The 12043-nt window shown below is 44.5% G+C and overlaps 1 protein-coding gene across 4 annotated transcripts in view; it reads left to right on the top strand.

The window, feature by feature from the left end:
• ARID3B (AT-rich interaction domain 3B) overlaps window positions 1–12043 on the top strand; it is a 66686-nt gene that overhangs the window by 24908 nt on the left and 29735 nt on the right. The window lies entirely within an intron of this gene.

Raw genomic sequence — 12043 nt, 5'->3', positions numbered from 1 at the left:
CTCAAGCAATCCTTGTGCCTCAGCCTCCCAAAGTGCTGGGACAATAGGTGTGACCCACTGTGCCCAGCCCATAGTTTGTCTTTCAACTTGATATGTGCTTCTTTCATCAAATAGGAATTTAAAATTTTGATGTGGCTAAACTTACTGATTTTTTTCTTTATGGTTTCTGTCATGCTTGAGAAGGCCTTTCCCACTCTACAAAAAGTATTCTTATCTATTCTTAATACTTCGTGGTTGTATTTTTAATCACAGACCTTTCCTACATCTAGAATGAATGAGAAGGATTAATAGAAAGAATAGGAATCAAATGTGTTTAAAGAGTGTTGCTGTTTTTAATGGCTGCATAATGTTTTATCACGTGGATAACACCTTCATGTGTTGCCCATTCGCTTAATGTCAGACATTTAGACTGCTTTTAATTTTTTACTCTTATAAATAAAATTGTACTGTATTTCTAGTTTTTTCCTTAGGCTAGAGTCACAGACCAGAATTACAAGGTCAGGAGGAGACTTAAGAAAGTGAGGCATTAATAAGCAGGGACTTGAATTGCCCTGCCTGTAGTTGAGTCTCAGCTCCACAATTTGGTTACTTTGTAACCAAGTCACTCAACTTCCTTGTGCCTTGTTTTCTCATCTGAAGAGTAGGGTTAGTATCCTACCCACTTCAGAGCACTGTGCTGAGGATTGTCAATACATAGGAAATGCTGGAATCCTGTCTGGCAGGTAGTTAGCACAGACATTCGCCGACTTAAGATGGTTCAGCTCACTATTTTTCAACCTTCTGGTGCTATAAAAGCAATACACACTCAGTCGAAACTACTTCAAGTGCTCATCCAACTATTCTGGTTTTCTTCTTACATTACAGTGTTTCGTAAATTACAAGATACTCAACACATTATTATAAAATAGGCTTTGTATTAAATGATTTTGCCTAATTGTAGGCTAATGCATGTGTTCTGAGCACGTTTAAGGTAGGCTAGATTGCACTCCAGCCGGGGTTGACAGAGCAGGACTTTGTCTCAAAACAAACAAACAAACAAAAAAAACAAGTAGGCTAGGTTAAGCTATGATGTTCAGTAGGCTAGGTATATTAAATGCATTTCCGACAACGATATTTTCTTTTCTTTTCTTTTTTTTTTTTTGAGATGGAGTCCCGCTCTGTTGCCCAGGCTGGAGTGCAATGGTTTGATCTCAGCTCACTGCAACCTCTGCCTCCCAGGTTGAAGCGATTCTCCTGCCACCACCTCCCAAGTAGCTGGGACTACAGGTGCATGCCACCACGCCCGGCTAATTTTGTATTTTTGGTAGAGACAGGGTTTCACCATGTTGGCCAGGCTAGTCTCGAACTTCTGACCTCAGATGATCTGCCTGTCTTGGCCTCCCAGAGTGCCGGGATTACAGGCGTGAGCCACCATGCTTAGCCCAATATTTTCAGCTTCTGATGAGTATACTGGGTTGTTAACACCATTATAAGTGTTTTTTTGTTTTGTTTTGTTTTGAGAGAGGGTCTCACTGTTGCCCAGGTGGGAGTGCAGCGGTGTGATTGCTGCTCACTGCAGCCTGGAACTCCCAGTCTCTAGCAGTCCTCTCACCACGGCCTCCCAAAGTGCTGGGATTACAGGCACGAACCACCTCGCCTGGTCCCCATCATAAGTTGAGGAGTATCTGTACCCAATTATTAGTCGTTGCTGCTGCTGCTGTTATTGTGATAGGCATTTTAAGGCAAGTGACTTTCCAGAAAGGTCATGCTATTTTATATTTCCATTATGGGAATTGGGGAGATCCCATTTTACCAACCCTTATTGTCATTGAAATTATCATTTTTTGAAGCTTTGCTAATTTTACATATGAATGATTGGCCCCTTTTTTTAAAATGCAAATTCTTATGTTTACCTCTTGGGCCCAAAAATTAACCTGCTGTCTTTAGGAAATAACTTACATTGCCTTCTAGAACCCTTCTCTAGGGTTGTCATTGAGAACTAGCGGCCTACCTTCTTTTAAGTGTGTTCTGATTTTCCCCCCAGATTCCTCACTTAGCTTGTGCTGAGTCTCCTAAGTTTATTGTTGTTGGCTTGTTCTTCAGTACCGACATTTATTTGAGCCTGTACCATCTGTCAGGCGCTATGCTTGATGCACCAGCCTCACAGAGGAATCAGTCACTATCCTTGTGTGAGACAGCCTCACAGCCTGGTAGAGGTGGCAGGTGGCACGGGGACAGCTGTCATCAGAGAAGGAATGTGTACACCATAGTAGCACCCCTGGGATGGGGGTGTGGACCGGGAGGAAGCCTTAGGAGAAGCTCTGAAAATCAGTGAATGGGGCTGACTTTTAAACACAAACCGTGACTATGTTCTGCCTGAGGACACCCAAACTTATGGAATCCCAAATTTGAAAATAAAGGAGGGATTTTTTAAAATTTATAAGGTAACTTATGATAGCAATTTTTAAAAATGTTGTTCTGGGCAGGGCACGGTGGCTAACGCCTGTAATCCCAACACTTTGGGAGGCCAAGGTGGGTGGATCGCGAGGTCAAGAGATCGAGACCATCCTGGTCAACATGGTGAAACCCCGACTCTACTAAAAATACAAAAAATTAGCTGGGCAGCGTGGCACGTGCCTGTAATCCCAGCTACTCAGGAGGCTGAGGCAGGAGAATTGCCTGAACCCAGGAGGTGGAGGTTGCAGTGAGCCGAGATCGCGCCACTGCACTCCAGCCTGGCTAACAAGAGCGAAACTCCGTCTCAAAAAAAAAAAAAATGTTGTTCTTCCTATACATTTAAAATATGTAATTTGGGGGAAAGAAGTTTTATGAAACTTCTGGGCAAGTTTCTAACCCTCTTAGGTCTGCTTTCCTTTCTGTCGTCACCTGCGAGTCCAGTGAAGTGTTCCTGTGTTGGGCTCTCCGGCTCTGACTTTGTGCAACTCTGAGTGGAGCCTCTCACTGTGGTGTGAATGGATGTCGGCAACTATTGTGGAAGTTCATGTGGTAGCTCCAGGGTCAGAGGAAGCCATAGTGCTGCCAGCTCAGATTCTGCAGAGAAAAGGAGCTGGGACTTAGCTCTGTGGCTGTCAGACTTGGACTTGGCTGGGCCACTTCATGCCTTGGCATCAGGGTGTCCTCATCACCAACAATGCACTTTAGTTTTTCTGCCTCCTTTTATAGGAATACCTATTTCTGGACAGTCTTCTTGATCATTGCATGGAGTGATTCTGTGCCTAGTGGAAAGGTGAGACCGCTGCCCTCTCTTCCTCCCCTGATCTGCCCCCTTTCTACAGCTTAATCGGAAAAGTGTCCTTTAGCCCTTTTTCCAAGCCACTGAGTTTGAATTGATCTCTGCTGTTAGTAAGAGTTGGGAAGGCTGTTTCTGGTTCCTGCTAAAGTTACCTGAGAGCGGAAGGTGTGCATCTGATAATTATAACTCTAGTGCTTCCAAGGCCTGAGCAATTCAGTTAAGAGCAGTAATCCTGATCTTATCAAGAGGGTTTTGTGGTCCAACAGTGTTGCTTATAACAGTATCTGTTTTGCTTCCTGGGGCTCCCCTCCCCTCTGAGGATTCTCCTGTAATCTTGCCCATTACACCTTGTGCATGTCTCATTGCCTCCTGGAATCAGTTAAAACTTGTATGGGGCAAAGAGTGTTTTTCTTGTCTTCATAACAAGATCTGAGAATTGGATTTTTAACATTACAATGTCATTAATCAGGTCAGCAGTAGGGTAGTTAAATGTGGTACACGTCATGCTTGCAGAGCCATGGACCTGGCCAATGATAAGGTAGTTTATTTCTTGCAGAAAGAAAGAAAGAGAGAAGGAAAGAAAGGAGGGAGGGAAGGAAGGAGAGAAGGAAGGAAAGCAAAGAGAGAGACAGAGAAAAGAGAGAGAGAAGGAAGGGAGGGAGGGAAGAAAGGAAAGGAAGGAAGAGAGAGAGAAAGAAGAAAAAGAAAGAAAGAAAAGAAAGACATCAACAGCCACAGTTAGCCCAAATGCTTTGGTCTCATTTTGTATTTTGGAGCAGTTAGTTGGTATCCATGGAGTCTAATGATTTTTTCTCTTTTTTTTTTGAGGCAGGGTCTCAGTCTGTCACCTAGGCTGGAGTACAGTGGTTCAATCATGGCTCGCTGCCTCCCTCTTTCAGGCTCAAGCAATCCTCCTATCTCTGCCACCCAGGTAGCGTGGACTACAGGCAGACACACCACCACACCTGGCTAATTTTTTAATGTTTATTTATTTATTCATTATTTTTTTTAAAGACAGAGTTTCACCATGTTGGTCAGGCTGGTTTTGAACTCCTGACCTGAGGTGATCCGCCTGCCTTGGCCTCCAAAGTGCTTGGATTACAGGCATGAGCCACCACGCCCAGCCTAATTTTTGAATTTTTTGTAGAGATGGGGTCTCACCAGGTTGCCAGGCTGGTCTCAAACTCCTGGGATCAAGTGATCCGCCTGCCTCAGCTTCCCAAAGCTCTGGGGTTACAGGCAATGGCCATCACACCCAGCCTGAAGTCTAGTGATTTTCTAATGATTACTTGGAGGGTCAGGTCCTAGGAATTTGCCTAGATCCTTGAACTTGGGGTGCATAATCTATTTGATTTATAGAGAATAGACACATTACTGTTCTGCATCTTTATTTATTTGTTTATTTATTTTTTGACATAGGGTCTCACCCTGTTGCCCAGGCTGCAGTGTGGTGGTACAGTTATACCTCACTGAAACCTCAACGTCCCAGGCTCAAGTGATCCTCCCACCTCATCCTTCCAATTAGCTGGGACTATAGGCATGCACCACCATGCCCAGCTAATTTTTTTATTTTTAAAATTTTATAGAGATGGGGTCTCCATATATTTCCTAGGCTGGTCTCGAACTCCTAGGCTTAAACAAGCCTTCCACCTCAGCCTCCCAAAGTGCTGGGATTACAGGTGTGAGCCACCGCACCCTGTTCTGTATCGTCAGAGAACTCTCAAGAATCTCTGTAAAAGTTGTCTGTATGCACAATGGTGATTTAAGGACAGGGCAGTTTCTGAGAGGTTCCAAAATATGGGAAACCCAAGTGAAGACTTGGTCCCTGGGCTTTAAACCCCAAGGAAGGGGTTAACACTTGCCTTGGGGAGGAATGAGGAATGGGAACTAAAATTGCTTTGGACATCTGAGCTGTGCTTTAATAAGATATTCCAGGTGGTCAAGGAGTAATCCTAAAATAGCCTAGATACTTAATTGCTTTTAAAGTCAGGTGCTTCTGTCTCTGGGGAGGTAGAGCTCTAAGGAATGCAGGGCTGACTCCTAAGATCTTAGAGGCGTGGTCTGATTGGTTGTTTTTTGGGGGGTTGTTTTTTCTTTTTTTAATCCTTGTGAAAAGAAAGGCCCAAGGTAGCCTTCTTGGATCGGGAGACCTTTGTTAAATCTACCCCTTTCTTCTCATTGGAAGGTTAGCAGTAAGCCTTTGGCTTCTTCTGCTGCCAGGTGCCATAACCTGGCTTCTTCCAGGGCTGTGAGATTGGGTTTGTCACCCCACCCCCCAAACAGTGGTCTGTTTTCATTAGTGCTTAAAGGCTTCCTGCTTGATCCACTGTCCCGCCTGTATTTGCATCAGAACATAACCTTTATCTCTATAAGAATTCAGATGAGGCCAAGGAGCCTGGGCTCGGCCCGTGGGCCCTTTGCCCGGTGCCCCTTCCCAGAAAAAAAAAAAAAAAAAAGAATTCAGATGAATCCTTCTCTTTCTCTTTCATCCTCTCAATCCAGATCCAGTTGATTCTCTGAATTGGCTGCCATTTATGGCACTCATTTCTCCCTGGTTCTGCTTCTGTCCGTCTCCCCCAGTCCCACATTCTCAGCTCAGGCTACTACTGCACAGCCACCTAGCCCCAGTGCAGGTTTTCCCTCTCAAATTTTCAGTACTGTTTACAAAATCTGTCAGCATTACAAATCATAGCTGAGGGGCATTAAAAACGTTTTTGATTAGATAAAAATCATACTTGTAACTGAAAAATCTTACTTGTAATTGAAAGACTAAATAGGCTGGGTGTAGTGGCTCATACCTGTAATCCCAGCACTTTGGGAGGCTGAGGTGGGTGGATCACCTGAGGTCAGGAGTTTGAGACCAGCCTTGCCAACATGGCGAAACCCCGTATCTACTAAAAAAAAAAAAAAAAGAAAATACAAAAATTAGCTGGGCATGGTGCCGAGTGCCTGTAATCCTAGCTACTCTGAAGGCTGAGGTACCAGAATCGACTGAACCTGGGAGGCGGAGGTTGCAGTGAGCCCTCACCATGCCACTGCCTTCCAGCCTGGGGGACAGAGCAAGGCTCTGTCTCAAAGGAAAAAAGAAAGACTAAATAAATTTTGTGAAGGTTTCAGTTCTCTTAGAAATTCTCTCTGATTTCAGTGCAATCCAATTCCAAATCTTCATTGTAGGGTGGAAAGCAAATGATAAGTCATGACAAATGGTTCAGATTAATCTAGAAAATAATTTTTTTAATTAAAGAGCATGATTGGGTTTTGTAATTGTCTCTCTCTCCATTAAACAGTAAGCTCCATGAGACGATCATGTCTTGCTTTTTTTTTCTTTAGAATCTTTTTCAGTAACTGGTAAATTCTAGGTGATCAAATGTTTGTACATGAATGAATACAATGAAAAAAAAAAAAAAGAAAAAGTGAAAATTTCCCATGATCCCAAATGTACATAGATCGGCTTAGGTGTCTATGTACATTTGTATGTTTGTTATTTTTATTTTTTTCAACAAAAATAGGTCACTAAAGCAGCCTAAAACATTGATTTACTCATGTGCTTTTCTGTCCAGAAAACATCCACTGCCTCCCCACTGTTCATAGTTCAGAGTTTAAATTCTCTCTTGGTATTCAAGGCATCTCACAGCCTCTTTCAACCTTAACCATTCAGACTTGCTGTCCTTATATCCTCCCTGTCAAAACATGCCTCGTTTATCCCCCACTCCATGCTCATTTAAACTGTAAATCTCCCTTCAACCCATTCTTCAAGGCCAGCTTAACCTCCACCTCTAAGCCACCCATCCTTTTCTTCCATCTCCGGAGCACCTCGGGTTTTCCTACTTGTCGACTCACTATTATATGCTATACGTGTGTTCAGTTTGTTTTTCCAACTCCATGGTAAGACTCCGTGGTGGGAACTTTTTTTTTTTAATGGTATTCTCAGGAGCTTGCACAATGCCCTACCTCGAGTAGGTTCTGAGGAAATCTGTGTTGAATAAACTTGTCATCAGATCTTTGCTTCTCAGGACAGAAAGGGCCGCTAGAGACCATCTCATCCAATTGTCTCATGTTGGATTCCATGCCATGACATCCCATACAGACGGTCTTCCAGAGATAGGAAGCTTCCCAGCTTCTGGGAAGCTCACTCCATTACTGGGCAGTTCTAATTGTTTTTCAAAGTCTTTCTGTAGACCTGAAATCTTCCTCCCGGTAACTTTGCCTATCACCCTAGTTGTGCCCTCTGGGGCTTTAGAGAGAAAGGAGGAAAAAGCCTAGTTCACTACCTTTAGATTTTCAAAGATAGTGAGTCTGTTCATTTCCCCTGTGTGCTGTTGAAATGGGTTCTGGGGTTGAGATGCTGGGGAAGCACTATTCCGATTTTGAGTAGCAGTCAGGTTAGACCTTTATTCGTTATTTTTGAAGGCCTGTTGTACACGTCACAGCGTAAGCTGCCATCTTGCTCTGGTGCGTTCAGAGGTGTAACCTTCCTCTCTCTTTGTCTCTCCCTCTCCCCTGATCTCTGTCTTCTGGGGGAAGATGGGGCTCATTCTACTGGAATGGTCTATTTTGGAGGCAGGGGTAAAAAGTTATCAATTCTTATTTCAGTACCCCCAGATAACTCTCCTGGGCAAGGATTATGTGAGGGCTGGTTTTCATTTGGCTAAAGTGCCCAGATACAGCCATGAGATAAAGCAAGGATGAAAAGAATCTCCCGTTGATAGGAGCTGCCCAGCGCCATGACTTGAGCATTTCAGGCTTCTATGGACAGAGGATTTTGTTCTCACTTCTTTTTCTTCCTTTCTCTCTTACTGATTTCCCCACCCAGAACACTTAGTGTTATTCTTTGAAACCACATGTCAGCATAGTGTAACACAGAGAGCCAGACAGACCTGGGCTTACATCCCTGGCACTGTCACTAAGAAGCTCTGAGACCCTGAGCAGGTTGTTTGAGCTCTTTGAGCCATTGTTTTCCCAATTCTAAAATAACCACCTCTACGTTATAGAATTAAATGAGGAAATGCTTGTAAGGCTCCTGGTCCAATCCTTGGTATGCAGAAAGCACACAAACACTAGCTTCCTGCTACCTTTTCTCTTTCCCCGAACCGTCTTTTCCTGGGGAAAATTAGCTAAATGTGGGTATAGTAGCCAAAGCTAGTCTTGGGTGTGTATTTGGGAGCAAACTATCAGTTTCCTGTGAGCTCCTGGTGAGATCAAAGATGTTGAAAGACAGTTCTCAAGTAGGAGAGGCTGAGAAGGCTGTAAATGGCAGTAAGTGGCCACTCTGGCTACTGTTGACTTCCCACGCACATTTCTGGGCTATTTAATACTGCTGCCTACTGCCAATGGAGTAACAAAACCTGTTTCCTGGGCAGGTTAAACTTGCATGCAGCAAACCTTCAACTGAAATGCTTTCTTCATCGGCCTCTCTTGATCCCTAAAATGTTGAGCTGTTTCTTTTTGGGTGTGTTTTCCTCACGCTCCATCTGCCTCTGCTGTTCCCTGCTTTCTTCCACCATTACAGTCTCAGCCACAGTCAGTAACCAAGAAAAAATTATTTCTGGGCTGATAATTTTCTAGTAGTTACACCCATACCCTATTGATAGGTCAAGAAACGTCCAGCACACAAACTTGAATTGCATAAGTGAGCCATGTTTTACAGCAGTTGATCAGAGTTAAGAACCAAGAAAAGCACTGGTTAAGCCTGTAACCCACCCCGTGAAAGGGGAAAGGGAAGACAGAGGAGCTATGGGGTTGGAGGTCCCACAAGGGAGCCCATCTCTGTCTTTTAGCAGATGAGTTGGTGCTTCCTCTTTTTTTTTGTAGAGATAGAATCTCCCTGATCAGCCTGGCCAACGTGGCAAAACCCTGTCTCTACCAAAAATACAAAAATTAGCCGGGTGTAGTGGCATGCACCTGTAGTCCCAGCTACTTGGGAGGCAGAGGCAGGAGAATCGCCTGAATCTGGGAGGCGGAGATTGCAGTGAGCCAAGATCATGCCACTGCACTGCAGCCTAGGCAATAGAGCAAGACTCTGTCTAAAAAAAAAAAAAAAAAAAAAGAGAGAGAGAGAAGGTCTCCCTATGTTGCCCAGGTTGGTCTTAAAGTGCCGGAATTACAGGCAAGAGCCACCATGCCCAGCCAGTCAGTGCTTTCCATGTGATCAGGGCTGGAGATAGCCAGACAAGTAACTAACTGAACACAGGTGATAGAGCCCAGAAGAGAAAGGCATTGAATCTGCCTGGTGGGCAGAGGCAGGAGGCTCTGCTAGATTGCGAAAGGCAGGCAGGGCTTAGGAAGTATTCTCATCTCAGCCAGAAAATCCTGTGAAGCGAGATCAAAGTTTAACTGCCTTAAGACAAAGAATGTAATAAACGTTTCTCCATCAGCCCCAGCTGAATGGACCATCCTTGCGTTGGAGCTGGACAAACGAAAATACCTCCTCTCTGGGCAACTCCTTTCCCCACATTTTCTTTAAATGGAGTAACTGACATTTCCTATCTGTGGAATGGGCCCAACAGTGGGAATACTCAGAGAGTTAGGTCTCATTGCTTTTCTGCTCTGGCAAGTCTTCCTGACCTCTGTGGTCACCAGGCTGGAGGCATTTCAAGCTAAGTGGGTCACACTTAGTGGGCTCTGTGCAAGGCCTCAGCATCCCACTGCCCAGATTCTCTTACAGGTTGGACAAAGCTGGAGAAGCCAAGAGGACCCTACCAGCCCCAGCCCCCATCCTGCCAAGGCGTTCTCCATGCATGGAGCTGAGTGCTCGCACTTGGGTGTTTATTTTCACACATAGTCACATAGTGGTCACACTAGCGTGCTTGTTTTCACACTGCTCTCCTGCTGCGGAAAGCCCAGTTTGACTTTTTAGGTTGTGGATTCCGTGCTTTCCCCCTAACTGAGTGTTAAATAGTTTTTGAGTGAGCATTCAGAGTGCTTGGAAGTTATTATAATTAGGAAAAAAAGAAAATGGTGTTTTCATTTCTCTTGGTGACTGATAAAGAAAGAATCCTTCTGTGAACGAGATCAGCTTCAGAGCTCTGGCCAGAGAGTTGGGAATTGAGCTGCCGTAGTAAACAGCTGACATAACAGAAGCAGCAATGATCCCCCATTAAATGTCTTTTAGCCGATAGAGGCTCCCGGGATAATTGACTTTCCAGCAGGAATTACTGGCTCAAGCAAAATCATTGGGCATTAGGGGAACCTACTGCATCCTTTGAAAGGGGGAATGTAACTCTGTCTGGTTTTGCTGACCTGACAGGGATAATTCATCTTGATTATTCATTGTGCTAGTTGCCACCAGATGACACCAGATTTCTGGTGACTGTAATTACAATGTGGGATGAGCTTTAGCTTTTTTTTTTCCCCTTTTTAAACAATGTTCCTCCCACTTGGTTATTGGCTCCCCTGAGCTGAAGGTGCCGTAGGAAGGGATCCAACAATGTCTGCCTTGGGAGATGAGTGCACAGTCAGATAGCATTTACCGAGCACTTCCATACACACGGCTTTTACTAGATAAGCAGGGAACAGTTTGGTGTAGCCTGTTTCATTTCAACTGACAGAGTGTCACTTCTTGGTTATACTTACGTCGCTGTTTGCCACATTGCTGCTATCAGAAAGTGGGTTTGCATCTCAGAGCCCACTTTGAATAGGGGAAACAAAGTATGGCCCCAAAATATAACTGCGTAATGCCTCCTGCTTTCAGACGAGCTTTATTAAAGGGGGAGATGGAAGAGAATGGAATTCAACCAGGCTTTTATTTCATTGACATGGTTTTAGAAGAAGATTCCAAAGAATGTTCTCCCAAGAAACCACTGCTCCCCAGCCCCACACATCCTTTTCTCACCACATGCATGCCTCAGCCAGCTGGGTGACGTGGTGCACATGTGCCTGTGGTCCTGGGGGAGAAATGAATATGACAGGTTCAGTGCGCACAGGCCACTGGGACCTCCACTGACCAGCAGGTCTGGGGTAAACAACCGAGTTATACTGTGAGAGTTCATACCCTCACTAGCACAAAGACGCTTTGACCCCCCGTAAGGTATGTGTATATTTTTTGAAGAGGTGCTTAGTTGGTGTGCCAGGCAATGTGCTATGTGCCTGAGGACAAAGAAAAATAAGACACCCTTGCTCTCAAGGAGCTTATCATATGGTGGGAAGGACAGACACTTCCCAAGTAATATGTTAAAGTCTAAGCTAGAAATGAACAGAGATTGCTTCTAGAGTACTTAGTGTCGCTATAGTTGAAGGGAAGGCTCCCCACAGAGGGGATCCCTGATTTGAGGCATGAGTTACTGGACTGAATAAAGGTTGGAAGCAAGTTGGAAGAGTATCTCCCATCTCTTCCTACCTAGTTGAATGGTGTTGCTTCAACCCAATCAATTAGATTAGGCTTAGGTTTTCATTATTTCTCTAATAAAAATGAACTCTCGCCCTAGTGGACAGAGTCGATACCTTGGGAACAATCTCAAGCCGTGGCGGCCCTTGTATCACCATGAGTTCTTGCCATGTGGCTTAGGGTTTTGAATGGTGAAGCTTGGCTGAGAGACCAGGACTTCAGAATGTATGTGTCCTGCTCACTTTGACCCTTATCACTTAGAGTGTTGTATAGGAAACCAGGCTAGGTGTCTTAGTTTGCAGGAAAGTGGCACATCTCAGAGTGATGGCTTCTGGGGATCAGCTGGGAATGAGCCCATTCTAAGCAACGTGGGCCTTTGTGTCTTCTTCTTCCAGGATTGTCAAGTATAAATGACACGCACCGTTCTCCAACAAATGAAGATGATTCTTCCACCCAGTGCCGTCTTATATTGGAACCAAATCGAAAGC

Source organism: Cebus imitator, unplaced genomic scaffold (genome assembly GCF_001604975.1).
Source record: "Cebus imitator isolate Cc_AM_T3 unplaced genomic scaffold, Cebus_imitator-1.0 Scaffold203, whole genome shotgun sequence".
In the NCBI taxonomy this organism is placed as follows: domain Eukaryota; kingdom Metazoa; phylum Chordata; class Mammalia; order Primates; family Cebidae; genus Cebus; species Cebus imitator.
Note: the sequence above shows the minus strand (reverse complement) of the source record. Positions and strands in the feature narration are given on the sequence as shown.